Source organism: Dermacentor variabilis, chromosome 6, assembly GCF_050947875.1.
Source record: "Dermacentor variabilis isolate Ectoservices chromosome 6, ASM5094787v1, whole genome shotgun sequence".
NCBI lineage: Eukaryota > Metazoa > Arthropoda > Arachnida > Ixodida > Ixodidae > Dermacentor > Dermacentor variabilis.
The window spans coordinates 173324967-173339174 of NC_134573.1; positions in this window are offsets into that span (position 1 = coordinate 173324967).

A 14208-nucleotide genomic window follows, 5' to 3' on the forward strand; every position below is an offset into this window, starting at 1 on the left:
CAGGAGCAAAATGTTTCTCTCTTTCAGCTTTGGCTTCCCGACACTCCAGGAGGATGTGGGGGATGGTCAGCCTCTCACCACATCTACAACAGGTTGGAGGTAATTTCTAGTAAGTAGAAATTATGTGTGCCAAACGTGCGTCCTATTCTGAGGTGACAGAATAGGACATCTGTTCGCCATGATTTGGTTAAGGAAGGCCAAAAACCTAACTGTGGCTTTATCACGTGCAGCTTATTTGTTTCTGCATCCCACATGCTTTGCCAGTGGTTTTGCAGTTTCTTTCGTAAGAAGGGCTTCAGATCTGAGACAGGGACAGCAGGATTAGGATTAACAGCATGCGATGCAATTGACATGGCCATCTCGTCTGCCAGAACGTTACCCTCGATGCCCCTATCGCCAGGCACGAAGCATAGAATGACATGATGGTTTGATAGATACGCTTTACAGAGGTCGGAAGGAGCTGAATTACTACGGGATTTTTGTGCGTACGAAGTGACATCAAGGGCTTCGCGACACTTAGGAAGTCTGTATATATAACTGCTTTTTGGAGTTGATTTTCTTATATGCTTCACAGCCGACAATAGTGGATAGGCCTCAGCCGTAAAGATACTTGTTCCCGAATGCAGTACATCGGATTTGAAGAATGGACCGACGGCTGCATAGGACACCCAGGCATGCCACTTCGGCACGTGTGTGTAAAACTCCGCGCAGGAGTGCTTGTACTGGTGTTATAGGAAACACATTCGGATTTCGATCTCTGGAGCGTGCTTTGTAACTTATAGAAAGGATACGTCACATTCTATCACCAGCCACTCCCAAGGAGGTAGCAGCTTGGCTGGATGCATTGAACAATGTTCAAGGAGTGGGACATCTATTTTATAGCTAAGCTCTCTCACACGCAGCGAGAAAGGCTGCCTTACAGAGGCACGATTACGGAAACGTGTAGCACACGTCATATCGTTAACGCTATTAAAACATGGATGTTCATGATTATAGTATTTTGAGAAAATATGTGAGGCTGATGTATTTTCTCTGCAAATGGAGTGACCACTCATTTGATTAGATGTATAAGGTTTCAATAGGGCTTGTTCTAAAAGCGCCAGTTGCTAAGTGGATACCTAGATGGTGGACGGGATCTAGCGTCTTCAGCGTGCTCGGGGCGGCACAGCTGTATACGATGGCATAGTCCAATCGTGATCGAGTTAGGCTCTTATAAAGATTCATCAAACACTTCCTGTAACTACCCCATGTTGTGTGGGATAGAATTTAGAATTTTCAGTAACTTCATTGTTTTTAGACATTTTGTTTTAAGATTTTTTATATGTGGAATGAAAGTAAGCTTGAAGTCATGTATAATACCTAGAAATCTGTGCTCTTTGTTGAGAGGTATTTGTTGTCCACCCCGTTCTATATAAGGATCTGGAATTAGATCATATTTTCTTGTGAAAGGAACACAATAACTTTTGTGGGGGTCTATTTTACATTCATTTTTCTCTGCCCACTTGGACAAGCCCTGCTGTACCTGTCTCTCGCATACTGCGAGGTTACAGGATTTGAAGCTTATTTGAATGTCGTCCACGTAGACGGTATAAAAATGGCTGGTGGTAATGAAGCATGAGGCGTGTTCATCTTCATCATAAAGAGCAGGCAGCCAAGCACGCCTCCCAGTTGTACACCAGTTTCTTGTATTAAAGGTGGCGACAATAGGTTGCCGATTTTCATGCGGAAGATACGATTCGACAAATAGTTTTTATGATGTTTAGCATATTTCTAAGGATGCCCATTCCCACCAAGTCTCGAAATATCCCGTAACGCCATGTTGTGTCATACGCCTTCTCCATATTGAGGAAAACTGTCTATGTACAAATGAAGCGCGAATATATCCTTCAATGAACACAAGATGATCGGTTGTGGACTGCCCTTGTCTGAAGCCACACTCATAGGGATCAAGCATACTGTTGAGTTCAAGAAAATGATTCTATAATTAATCACCTTTTTTAAACATCTTACACAGGCAATTTGTAAGAGCTATTGAACAATAACTTGCCACCAAGGAAAGGTCTTTACTCTGCTTCAAAACAGGGACCACAATCGCTTATTTCCATGTGGATCCTATCCAGCAGTACAAATAGTGTTGAAAAGTGCGAGTAGTGCAATTTGTGTACCAGTGTGTAAGTTTGTCATCATGTCACACATGACTCTGTCAGGCCCCGGTGCAGAGCTCTTGCATGCGATCAAGGCAGCCCTCAACTCGGCCATGCTGAAAGGCAAGTTTTACAGTTCGTTCTGTCTGCATTTATGCACGGCTGGCTTACGTTCTTCTATTTTTTGTATTTAAAGAAGGATCGAGGATAATGGATTGAGCTCGACACACGCTGAAAGTGCTCCCCAACAGAGTCTGCCTGGTCTTGCAAGGTATTCCCTTGGTCGTCCACCAGAGGGAATGGATGGATTTGCTGGCCTTTTAGCTTTCTTAAGCCATTCCACACTCACCTCCTGAGTGTATGAATGAATCGAGAGGAACCTCGCCCAGCTTTCTCTTTGCTTGTCGTCGTGTCCACGTTCCCTGTGATTTAATGTTCTTAAATTGAATTAGACCTTCGGCATTTGGTGATCTGCGCAATACGCCCCATGCGTTATTCTGCCTCTTTCGTGCCTCTCTACGGTCTTCGTTCCAGCTGGGAACACATCTTGTAAGTGAACCATTATTCGTTTGCGGGATAAACATTTCGGCTGCATCCATAATAGAAACAGTAATATGTACAACGGCATCATCTATAGTAAAGTGGTTTATAGTATCTCGTGGCAGATAAGCTGATTATTTAATATGTGCCCAGTCCGCCGATGTTATATGTCATCGAGGAATATGGGGAGGCGGTTTCATGCAGAGGTATCACATTTTAGGTTACAGCAATGTGGTTACTTCCACACAGTTTATTGATGACATTCCTTTCCAAGTGAGGCACAAGAGAAAAAGAGCCTATTTCTAGATGAATAACTGTTGTGTTGGACATTGTAATAGGTCGTCTCCATCTTAGTAAACAGGCAGGCGCTAGAGGTGAGAAGAAAATTTCCAATGAATCGGCCTCTCGCGTCACATCGCGAGTCTCCCCACATACATGTTATGGGCATTAAAATCACGGCTACGTAGGGGTCTGGAAGCTGATCACTGAGGTTATAGAAATCGAGTTTTCCGAGATGATAGAGGGTATGTATGCAGGAAACACACACTGATTAAAAAGGACTTCCCGAACCGGCACCGCCTCAAAGGGCGTCTGAAGGGTGACGTGTTGAGAAGCTACAGACTTGTCGGCAACTATTTCTACACCGCCTGAGGCGTCAGCCTTGTTGCGTTTTTTCCGAAGATGGTGCAGTTGCAAAGGAAGTTAGTGTTGGTAGATTTAAGACGCATCTCTAGAACCAACAGCAACTTCGCATTGTGTTTGTGTAGATCTCTAATATCCTCAAGATTGTGAAGAAGTCCTCTAACATTCCATTGTAGTAATTGTGTCTACATTGATAAAAGGGTTTTACGCTGTGTGTTTAAGTGACGGGAATTTGCTCATGGGGCCTTTTCAGGCGCCGTGACGCGAGGTTCTTTTTCTGGAGCGATCGCGAGAATCTTGTTGCTCCTTAGGCGCTGGTTGCGCAATTTGGCTGGTCGTGTTCAGTGCCTCGCAAGAGGAGATGGACACGCGCTCTTCTGAGCGCTGCGTTTGACGTGAAGGCCTCGCACATCAGATGAGCCCTTTGAGGCCACCGGCCCGGAGGTCGACGGTGCCTTCTTCTGGAGTGGCGGAACAGCGGTAGCTGTAGCTGCCTGGGGGCTTGATGGCGTCGCCGGCAGAAGCCGTTGTGTCGCCCCGCCCAGACAAATCACATCGGCACATGTGTTCTTTGGCAGGTAGGATACCCGCCTGCATGCTTCTTTAAATTAAGTATTCTCTTTTATTTTTTTCATCACAATTTCTTTTTTTTCAGGATGGAAAGGATTGCGAGTACACGGCTTGCTTGCCATCCCAATTTACACAGTGGAGAAAGTTCTCACAAGATTCTGAGGTGTGTTCGTGCACACATCATTTCGCAGACGTTTAGGGGCCTCGGCAACTCTGCGAACTGTGGCTGAAACACTGCCATTTGAAACATCGGACGGGAGTTGGCACGTATGGCCTGACACGAAGTTTGATGTACCTGGCCTCGATGGACTCGCGCAGCACACTTGAGCCGAAGGCGAGTATAAGGTGGTTAGTCTGGATTTCTTCCATCTCATCTTAATTATTTTGACATTGATAACATTCTGCCCTATAAAGCCCTCCGAAAATTAAGCCTCAGTAAGCTTGAGCAAATCATCATCCGAGACAATGCCACGGGTGTTGTTCATAGTGCAGAGCGGGGGGGGGGAAAAGTGGTTACTGTCCCTTGAATTTCCACAGATGACACTAGACTGGGCAACTTTTCGTACTGTTTCTGATCATGGAGGTTCAAGAGGAGATGACCACTTGCCATCCCTGATGCCTTGTAGCCTGGTCCAAGAGCCTCAGTTAGAGACTTGGAAACTAGAAATGGGGAGATTGTTTGTACTTGTTTATCTGATTTTTTTCGAGCTAATGACGTGGAATCTTGGGAAGTTGGGTTTTTGACGTCCGAAGAACTTGAATACATCTTCGGTGCACCCTCTTTTCTTAGAGCAATCAGCGAGTAGGGGGAAGGAACTAACCATAGAGGAATGCGCAGTTTTCTGCAATAAAGCCACCCACCCCCTGTGGAGCCCTACAAGTGAATGCTACACGGACTGTAAAAACAGGTTCTGCAAATGCCAGCTGTACGTTATCACTATAACCATATATGAAATAACCTAGGTTGGCTATTCACACAAGGTTAACCCTCGATGCCTGGAAAAACTAGAATTAAAGGGAAGTCAGGAGGAGGCAGGAAAGATGGAAGGTGAGAGAAAGATGCATGTTGGAGGGAGAGAGAGATAGGAAAAGGCAAGTACTCCTTTCCCCGGGGTGGGTCAGTCCGGGGGTGCCGTCAAGTTGAAGCAGAGACCAAAGAGGTATGTTGCCTCTGCATTAACGGTCCGAACACTCGTCATCGGCTCAAACCCCGGGTCCCACTTTCCCTGGACATGGCTAAGCCACCCATGGCTACACGCGTGAGGGTGCAAGCCTCATGTTCTTGGGTACGTGGTCTCGCAACACATCAAACGCCTGCTGACGCAGGTGCTCCTGCGGGGTTCAGAACATCAAATTCTATTTAGTGCGAAACCAGAAACACATTAAGGCCACATTTGATTGTAGCAAGGAGACCCTCAATCCTTTATATGTCAAAGTTCTTTCGTAAGGAGGTACGACAAATCTATTATTTCTTTATTGCAGCAATATACGCTACTCTACATCTAGATTTTAGAAAAGTATTTTACATCTGCACTTTCTCCTTCATGTTCATTCAAAATATTAATCAAAAGCTTCTTCTCCTAAAAAAGACAACGAAAGAATGTTCCTTTAGCACATGTTCAAGGTTTACGCGTAGTTATCACAGCATACGGTAAGAAAAGGAATAGAAAGTATCAAAAAATTTGTTAAGCTGCTGAAACTCAAATGCACATGGGTACCGAGTTGACAAGTGCTATTCATATCCGGCAAACTAAGCAGAAGGGCCTGGACAAGTAAAGCTTGCCATTGGCAACACTAGTAGAAGCAGCTACCCAGGCTGAGAACAGCTAATTTGGTGGTTCAAGGGTTAAACAATTTTTTTAGAGAAATAACCAGCATCAATTCCATATTTCTCAAAATTATTTAAAAGCAGTACAGGGCTGCAATCATGACAACAAAATTAAACAGCATATTTTATGAATACCATTCACCAGCACACTTGGTGGTATTGTGAGGAAATGAGCTGAGTAAAAAAACATTGTCATTATCAGTGTGCCAGTTTCCGTTAAAGCTAGTGGTGCAAAATCATCGTGTTTCATTAACTAGGGGAAAGACTAAGGTTCGAAACCAAGTACAAGCTTTACCAATCAATTCTGTGAACTGTAATATGGTCAGAATAAGCACAATTAAAAATGGTGAAGACGTAAAGACAAGTGAATATTTAACATTAATATCTTTCACCAAAAATCATCCTTACCAAGTCATTCATTCCAAGCAACAAATGTCAATGCCACTAAACGTAATAAAAGGTGCCAAAGCCAATATACACTTTCACTTCGAAAAGATTCTAAGTGGCATAAACCAATTTACTAAAGCAGTGGCAGTGGCAAGTGCCGGCTGCTCTGTGACAAAACATGGAGGCCTCGCAAACTGAAATTGCGGTGACCCTGACAATATACATAGTCCTGCTTGCTCCTTGTTTTCCTGTACTCCACTGCCACTTGTGACTACGTCCTATGTGTCTCACTGAGAAGAACGCAAAGAAGCTTTTACTGTGCAACAGCAGAGAAGGCTGCCTGTTGAAACACGCTGTGCACATAGGATGGCGACAGGATTTTACTCGAGGTGGCTGAAAATGACATGATTCTCTGATTTTGTTAGTTGTGCAGGAGGGTGGTATGGGATGCGATATTGTTCACACTTAACATTCAGAATGTTGTCACACAAGATTAGATGTTTTCCGTTTGGATGGTTACAAATACCACATGGCAAAGTTCAGCTCCCCCACAAGGAAAATGTATGGTGCACTTCAGAAAGGGGATGAATAAAGGAACAACACAACAATTTAATGCCCAGTAATCTGTGTAAGCATTAAAGTGGAAAAATATTTAAATGTGCGCCATTTACACCTTTTCAAGACAGTAGCAAGATGAAAAGTTGAGGCACTCACATTCCCATTTTCATACCAAAGACAGGCATGGTTTCGCGAGAGCACCTTGCAATCGAAAATGGCGTTGTTGGGTGCCTGCCGGCACCGGGCCACTGAACGGCCAACCTTGGCGGGCTGGTCGAGGTTGAGCACTCGCTCCGGAAATGGGTGCGAGTTAGGCCGACAAGTCAGAATGGCTCGCGGCACCCCGGACTTCGGCAGTGGCACGTCAGCCGGTGAGAACACTAGTGCCTGCTGCGGGGGTGCCCCGCCCCCTACTACAGTGGGCGGAGTCACGTCCCCGGGCAGGACACCAGCCTTCATGGTATCGGCTTCATCCGATGCCGTCACCGATTCGTTTTCAGCCGGGTTAGCCGTGGTGGCTGCGATCTCGGTCTCCACCTGTGTGATAGAACCCATAACATGGCTTTACTTTGCACCAGCAACAGGTGGTGTCACGGGACCAGCAAGCAACGAAGTCCGTAGGGATCCTGGATTAGGGAGGTCCCCAACTGGCGCAAATTTGAAGCAAGAAGACAAAGCTGCTGATGTGATCTTTATATTTTTTGTTATAAACATTTTCTCCTTCATCCTGTACACCACTGATATTGTTCCCATCATTTCCTGTTGAGCAAACTGCTTGCGATACCATTCATTGAAATTCGCAAGTGTGTACAGTTGAGCCTCAATACGCAGTCGTACCCAGATATATTGTATCTGAAGGAGATAAATAAATTACGATATATAGGCAAGTTGATATATAAAATAAATATATTGTACAAACATTTGAGGGGATTTTGAAGCTGTTCATTCTTCAATATAATTCTTTATATGTTGGTTCAATATATCCGGGTTCAACTGTACGGAACCTAGGTAAAAAAATTATCAGGTATAACAAAGTAAATCTAAAATGTTCCTAGCCGATAAAAGCATGGGATTCATATGCTCATAACGAATATCAGATATCACAAACACATTTTCTTATAATGAGGGTTGAACGTATCACCAAGAAGTACTTGTAGGGCAAGTTGTTTATTTATGCTTAATAAATTAACAGAGTACAGAAAAAGACATGAAAGATTGTAGGTTAGGGCGTGTTGGTATTCCATAACTGAGGTTTTTAGCGTACGAAAAGGGACGAGAGACAGAGGCAGGACGCGGACACAGCGCTCAGTGTCGGAAGGTGGAACTTGGCAAAATTCTGTAGGCCTTTTTCTTCAACGCAAGTTGAAATTGCTAGCAGTGAATGATCCTTTTCTGACCAAGAACGCAGAAAATAATTTGATCGTTGTCTCACGGAGTTACAGAGCTGTTTTAGATGAGGGCGATGCTTGAGGACATCTTCTTTGTAATTGCCCAATGTGCCGAAATAGGTATGACGGAGGACTGGTCCTTGGCATGCTGGACGTAGTCTTCTTTTCTTTTTTTTTTTTGCCCCGACGTCATAGTAATTAATGGTCACCCACTTCTACGGGAATGGCACAACTTCGTCATAATCATCATTTTATATTCCGATTAATTTTTTAATTGCGATTAATAATGCAAATGTTTTATTGTTCACTTCAGCGCCAAGTGCGTTTCGTTTCGCTGTAGAGTGGATTAAGAAACGACGGAACCCATTTTTTGTGGCAATTTACATGCAGTGTGATGATGTTTTTCGGCGTTCAAAGAAAGCATTGCCATTTGTTGGGCGTGTTGGTAAACCGACTTGGAAAGCATATTTAGCGCCAGCGAACAAGGACAGGATGGAGACGACACCCTTAGTTAGCGCACTGTAGTGTAGTCTCCCTTCTGTCCTTGTTCGCTGGCGCTAAATATGCTTTAAAGAAAGCCCGCGAAATATGTCGTAAAAGCACGTGACTGCGCTCATGCGCTATCGTATTGCTGTGGTCTCAACCCTGCTTCGAGCGAAAGAACCGTGCGCGCAGACCGTGGCGTAGTGAGCGGGTGCGGCTCTAGGCATCGGCTTCGCAGTGAGTCAGCATCTTTGGCGGTGGCACACAGAAAAGAAGCGCCGTCGCGATAGGCTCGAAGCACGGTTGAGGGCACTGCAATACGATAGCACATGATTGCAGTCACGTGGTTTTTCATATTTCAAAGGCTTTCCTTAAAGGCAAAAAAAGAAAAAAAATCACCACGCAGCCTGCACGCTGCCACAAAATAAGTGTATCGGTCGTTTCTGAGACCCCTCTACAACGTAAAGAAAACCACTTAGCCCTCAAGGGAATATTAAAGATACGGACAGTTGAGCTCAGTTAATTAATTAGGCGGAATATAAAACTACTTTCAATAGCGCCACTTGACGGCAAAGCATACATCATTGATTTCACCCAGCTCCGGCTAACCACTCTTTTTTTTTAAATACTTGGTTCAAGCTACGTGAAATACCCTGTAACCCTGTCTGTTGTTCACTACAGCCCATGTACGGGATCACGTTTCGATAAGTGTTATAGTGCCTCCCGCCATCGCCTCCTTCCGCAAGTACAATGGGTGAGGCTGCCGAGCGAAGAAAATAAATGTACGCGTTGCACGAAACGACCAACGTTGCAAAAGCACATCGGGAGAAAATGGGCTCACACGGTTTGAAATTGGCAAAACAATCAAGTCATCATCAGCCTGGTTACGCCCACTGCAGGGCAAAGGCCTCTCCCATACTTCTCCAACTACCCCGGTCATGTACTAATTTTGGACATTTTGTCCCTGCAAACTTCTTAATCTCATCCGCCCACCTAACTTTCTGCCACCCCCTGCTACGCTTCCCTTCCCTTGGAATCCAGTCCGTAACCCTTAATGACCATCGGTTATCTTCCCTCCTCATTACATGTCCTGCCCATGCCCATTTCTTTTTCTTGATTTCGACTAAGATATCATTAACTCGAGTTTGTTCCCTCACCTAATCTGCTCTTTTCTTATACCTTAACGTTACACCTATCATTCTTCTTTCCATAGCTCGTTGCATCGTCCTCAATTTAAGTAGAACCCTTTTCGTAAGCCTCCAGGTTTCAGCCCCGTACGTGAGTACTGGTAAGACACAGCTGTTATACTTCTCTTGAGGGATAATGACAACCTGCTGTTCACGATTTGAGAATGCCTGCCAAACGCACCTCAGCCAAGTCTTATTCTTCTGATTATTTCAATCTCATGATCTGGATCCGCAGTCACTACCTGTCCTAAGTAGATGTATTCCCTTACCACTTCCAGTGCCTCGCTATCTATCGTAAACTGCTGTTCTCTTCCGAGACTGTTAAACATTACTTTAGTTTTCTGCAGATTAATTTTTAGACCCACCCTTCGGCTTTGCTTCTCCAGGTCAGTGAGCATGCATTGCAGAGGGTCCCCCGAGTTGCTAAGCAAGGCAATATCATCAGCGAATCTCAAGTTACTAAGGTATTCTCCATTAACTCTTATCCCCAATTCTTGCCAATTCAGGTCTCTAAATACCTCCTGTAAACACGCTGTGAATAGCATTGGAGAGATCGTATCTCCCTGCCTGACGCCTTTCTTTATTGGATTTTGTTGCTTTCTTTATGGAGGACTAAGGTGGCTGTGGAGCCGCTATATATATCTTTCACTATCTTTACATACGGCTCGTCTACACCCTGATTCCGTAATGCCTCCATGACTGCTGAGGTTTCGACTGAATCAAATGCTTTCTCGTAATCAATGAAAGCTATATATAATGGTTGGTTTTATTCCGCACGTTTCTCTATCACCTGATTGATAGTGTGAATATGATCTATTGTTGAGTAGCCTTTACAGAATCCTGCCTGGTCCTTTGCTTGACAAAAGTCTAAGGTGTTCCTGATTCTACTTGCGATTACCTTAGTAAATACTTTGTAGGCAACGGACAGTAAGCTGATCGGTCTATAATTTTTCAAGTCTTTGGCGTCCCCGTTCTTATGGATTAGGATTATGTTAGCGTTCTTCCAAGATTCCGGTACGCTCGAGGTCATGAGGCATTGCGTATACAGGGAGGCCAGTTTCTCTAGAACAATCTGTCCACCATCCTTCAACAAATCTGTTGTTACCTGATCCTCCCCAGCTGCCTTCTCCCTTTGCATATCTCCCAAGGCTTTCTTTACTTCTTTCAGCTTTCAGTATTTTTACATACGGCTCGTCTACACCCTGATTCCGCAATGCCTCCGTGACGGCTGAGGTTTCGACTGAATCAAACGCTTATATAAGGGTTGGTTGTATTCCGCACATTTGTCTGTCACCTGGTTGATAGTGTGAATATGCTCTTTTGTTGAGTAGCCTTTACGGAATGCTGCCTGGTCCTTTGGTTGACGGAAGTCAACCAAAGCGTGGTGTAGAGGTAGAGCATCCGCCTCGCGTGCAAGAGGACCGTGGTTCGAATCCCGGTGCCGCGCAATTTTCCACCGGATTAAAAGGAATCCACGTGTTGATAAAATTGCACAAACAGGCCTGGAGTGCGGCCTGATCCCGGTGACCAACAACCGTTAACGCACTCCCTCACCAGAGCAGGATTGGCCACCCTGGCGCAGTACCTGGCCACAACCTCCCATATGAACACAATCAAATCCAACATGTACGCGTCGATTAAAGTATACCGGGAACCAAACCTGGGTCGACTCTACCGAGCTAATTCAGCCGGCTCATTTTGCTCATGCGTAGGATACGATACATCCTTCTTCGATGGCGCGTATCCACTGCGGGGGATTGGCCAATATTAGGAAGATGTTGGTCTTACAAAAACTAGTAAAAGTGTCACGTGGAAACGGATAAAGATAATGCATGAAGAACTTAAGAAAAACGTCTTGAAACAACTATGAATTCCTCCACGGGAGAGCAGGCATCCCTGTGTTTGTTCCCAAGACAGGAGGCTCCTCGAGAAAGGATATTTAAAATGGAGAAATTTACCAAGTTGCGTGAAAGTTGGTTCTAATATGTTTTTCCTCAAAACGGGAATACGGCGACAGAATAAAAAGAAATTATCGATGGTTTCATCTTCTGCGCAGAATGGGCATAGAGGGGAGGGTGCCAGACCAGTCCTGTGACGACAAAAGTTTAATAATGGTGTCCGGCATTTTTGTGCCAAGGAAATATGAGGTGTCGATATGCCGAAAAATTTGCTATCGTAGCATTCAAAAAGTCTAGAGCAATTGCATATTTACTGAATCTAGTAGCAGTTAGGTAAACTGATGCTGGATGTACTGATAGTACAGGGTCATTGAGGGCTGCTCTCGTGAGACTGTCGGCCATTTCGCTCATGTATAATCCTCTGTGACCAGGCAGTCAAGTAATTTAATTACATTTATGTAACACAGGCACAGGAAAATGAAGTGTACGTAAAAGACTAGCGCTACTATTTATTGCGAGCGATGTACATAGAGATACAGAATCCGTTATTATGACTACCGTCGATCTTGATGAGTTTAACTTACGTAAGGCTAACACTACAGCTAGAAATTCAGCCAGAAATACGGAGAAGTAGTGCGGAATCCTAATTGAGAATAACCAGTCTAGAGCAGGAGCGAAAATGCCAATTCCAGATTTCTCTCCATACTGTGAGGCGTTTGTTGCCATGACCGTACTTATACCTAAGTTCAATAAATGATCTTGCAATAATTCATTTAATATATCTTGAGAGAGAAATTTTGCATTGTTTGCGTAGATGTCATCATAGATGATTTGTAGACTCTCTCGTACATCACAAATAGGTGGAACCTAGCAAATACATACATTTAATGGGTTAACCAATGTTTGTACAAATACTGTTATGTATGAAACCGGGGCCACTGTACTCCGAAAGAATAATGGAGGCTGGGAAATGAATATGTTTTCCTATCTTCTAATAGGGGATTCGTACATATTTAAGAATGGTTGCACCGTCAGCAACCGAAATTTTCACAATATTGAGGGCAATCTGACATCTTGATGTAAGACGCTATTAGCCACGAATTTCGGTAATCCGCAGCACAATCGCAGTGCTTCCCGCTCAATCAGAACAAGGGGGCGTATTTTTATAAGCTGGCGCACCAGAAAATGGCACACATCAAAATTCTAAGATAGGCCGCAGGTACATTTTATAAATCATTAGTAGTGGGCCTCTCCGCATCTCCGACCGACTGTTGCATAGCTTACGCAACGTGCCAACTGCTCTCACTCCTTTTTTTAACTATGTGGTCAATATGGCCAAGCCAACTGAGTGAGTCGTCATAGACTACACCAAAGTATACTTCATTGACTCCAATTGAGGTATAGTCTCGAGACGGTAGGAAACGATATGGTAACGGGATTATTAAGGTGGAAAACCAATACGTAGCATTTTCTCGCTATGAGTGAAAGGGAAATCTTGTTTAACCAGCTTTCTATGGCGTAGAGATAGTTCTGTAGTCGATATTATAGGGAGTGAATATTACTGTTTGATGCCTAGAAAGCAATGTCCTCTGCATGTACATATGTTTGTACATCTGGATGCCGAGGAATGGAACTGATCAAACGGTAAATAATAATGGAGAAGTGGTAGGTCCTTGAGGAAAACAAGCAATTGATTATGTATGCTCGAAGAAAAGGCTCCTAGAGAGCAGTATAATTTCTTCCCATTTAAAAATTGACATGTCCAGTTTAGAAGGTAATTTGGAAACTCTAGCTTTGTAATATATATCCAATAAAATTACGTATTATACACTGTCGTAGGCTTTGGAGATGTCTAGTGTCACAATATTACCTATCTGCTCTTGGCACCCTGCTAATTTCATTCTACTTCCTAAGCCCACGTGAGCATACCTGATTGTACATGATGGTCGGAATCCAATTTGGCAGGAATTAAGCAAGTCTTTAGTCTCTACAAGTTTAAGCATACCGGCATATAGTATTCTTTCAATTTATTTCACCAAACTTGAGGTTACCGCGATTGGTCTAATGTAATCTATTGCATATCGTTCCACATGATTTTTAAGAACTGGAATTATCTTAGCAATTTTTCATGCATACGGAATCCATGAAAATCTAACTGAGTGATTTATAATAGCTTAAAGGTCCAGCAGGAGCTTCCTTAAATAAAATTTTGATCATGAAAGAGGTTACCCCATTTGCAGCGGGAGCTGAATCTGGCAGTCGCTCCACGATTTCAGTGAATTCTAACATGGTAATTTCTATAAAATCATCTGATGCCCTTCGTAGGCTAGAACAATTTGGCAAAACAGAAGAAAATGTTATTTCTGATCCCTTCGCGATTTCTTCTAGTCACTGTGTCATTTCATCACTATTTAAGACTATAGAGTATATAATTTTTGGACTCGGAAGAACTTTACTACGGGGGAGAAAACTGAACAAAACGCGTTTATTTTTATTGTTAGGCAGTCAAAAAGCTTGCTGTCGTACTCGTCTTTGGCTTTTGTAACTGTGCATTTAAAGACGGCTCAAAAAAAAATTTTAATC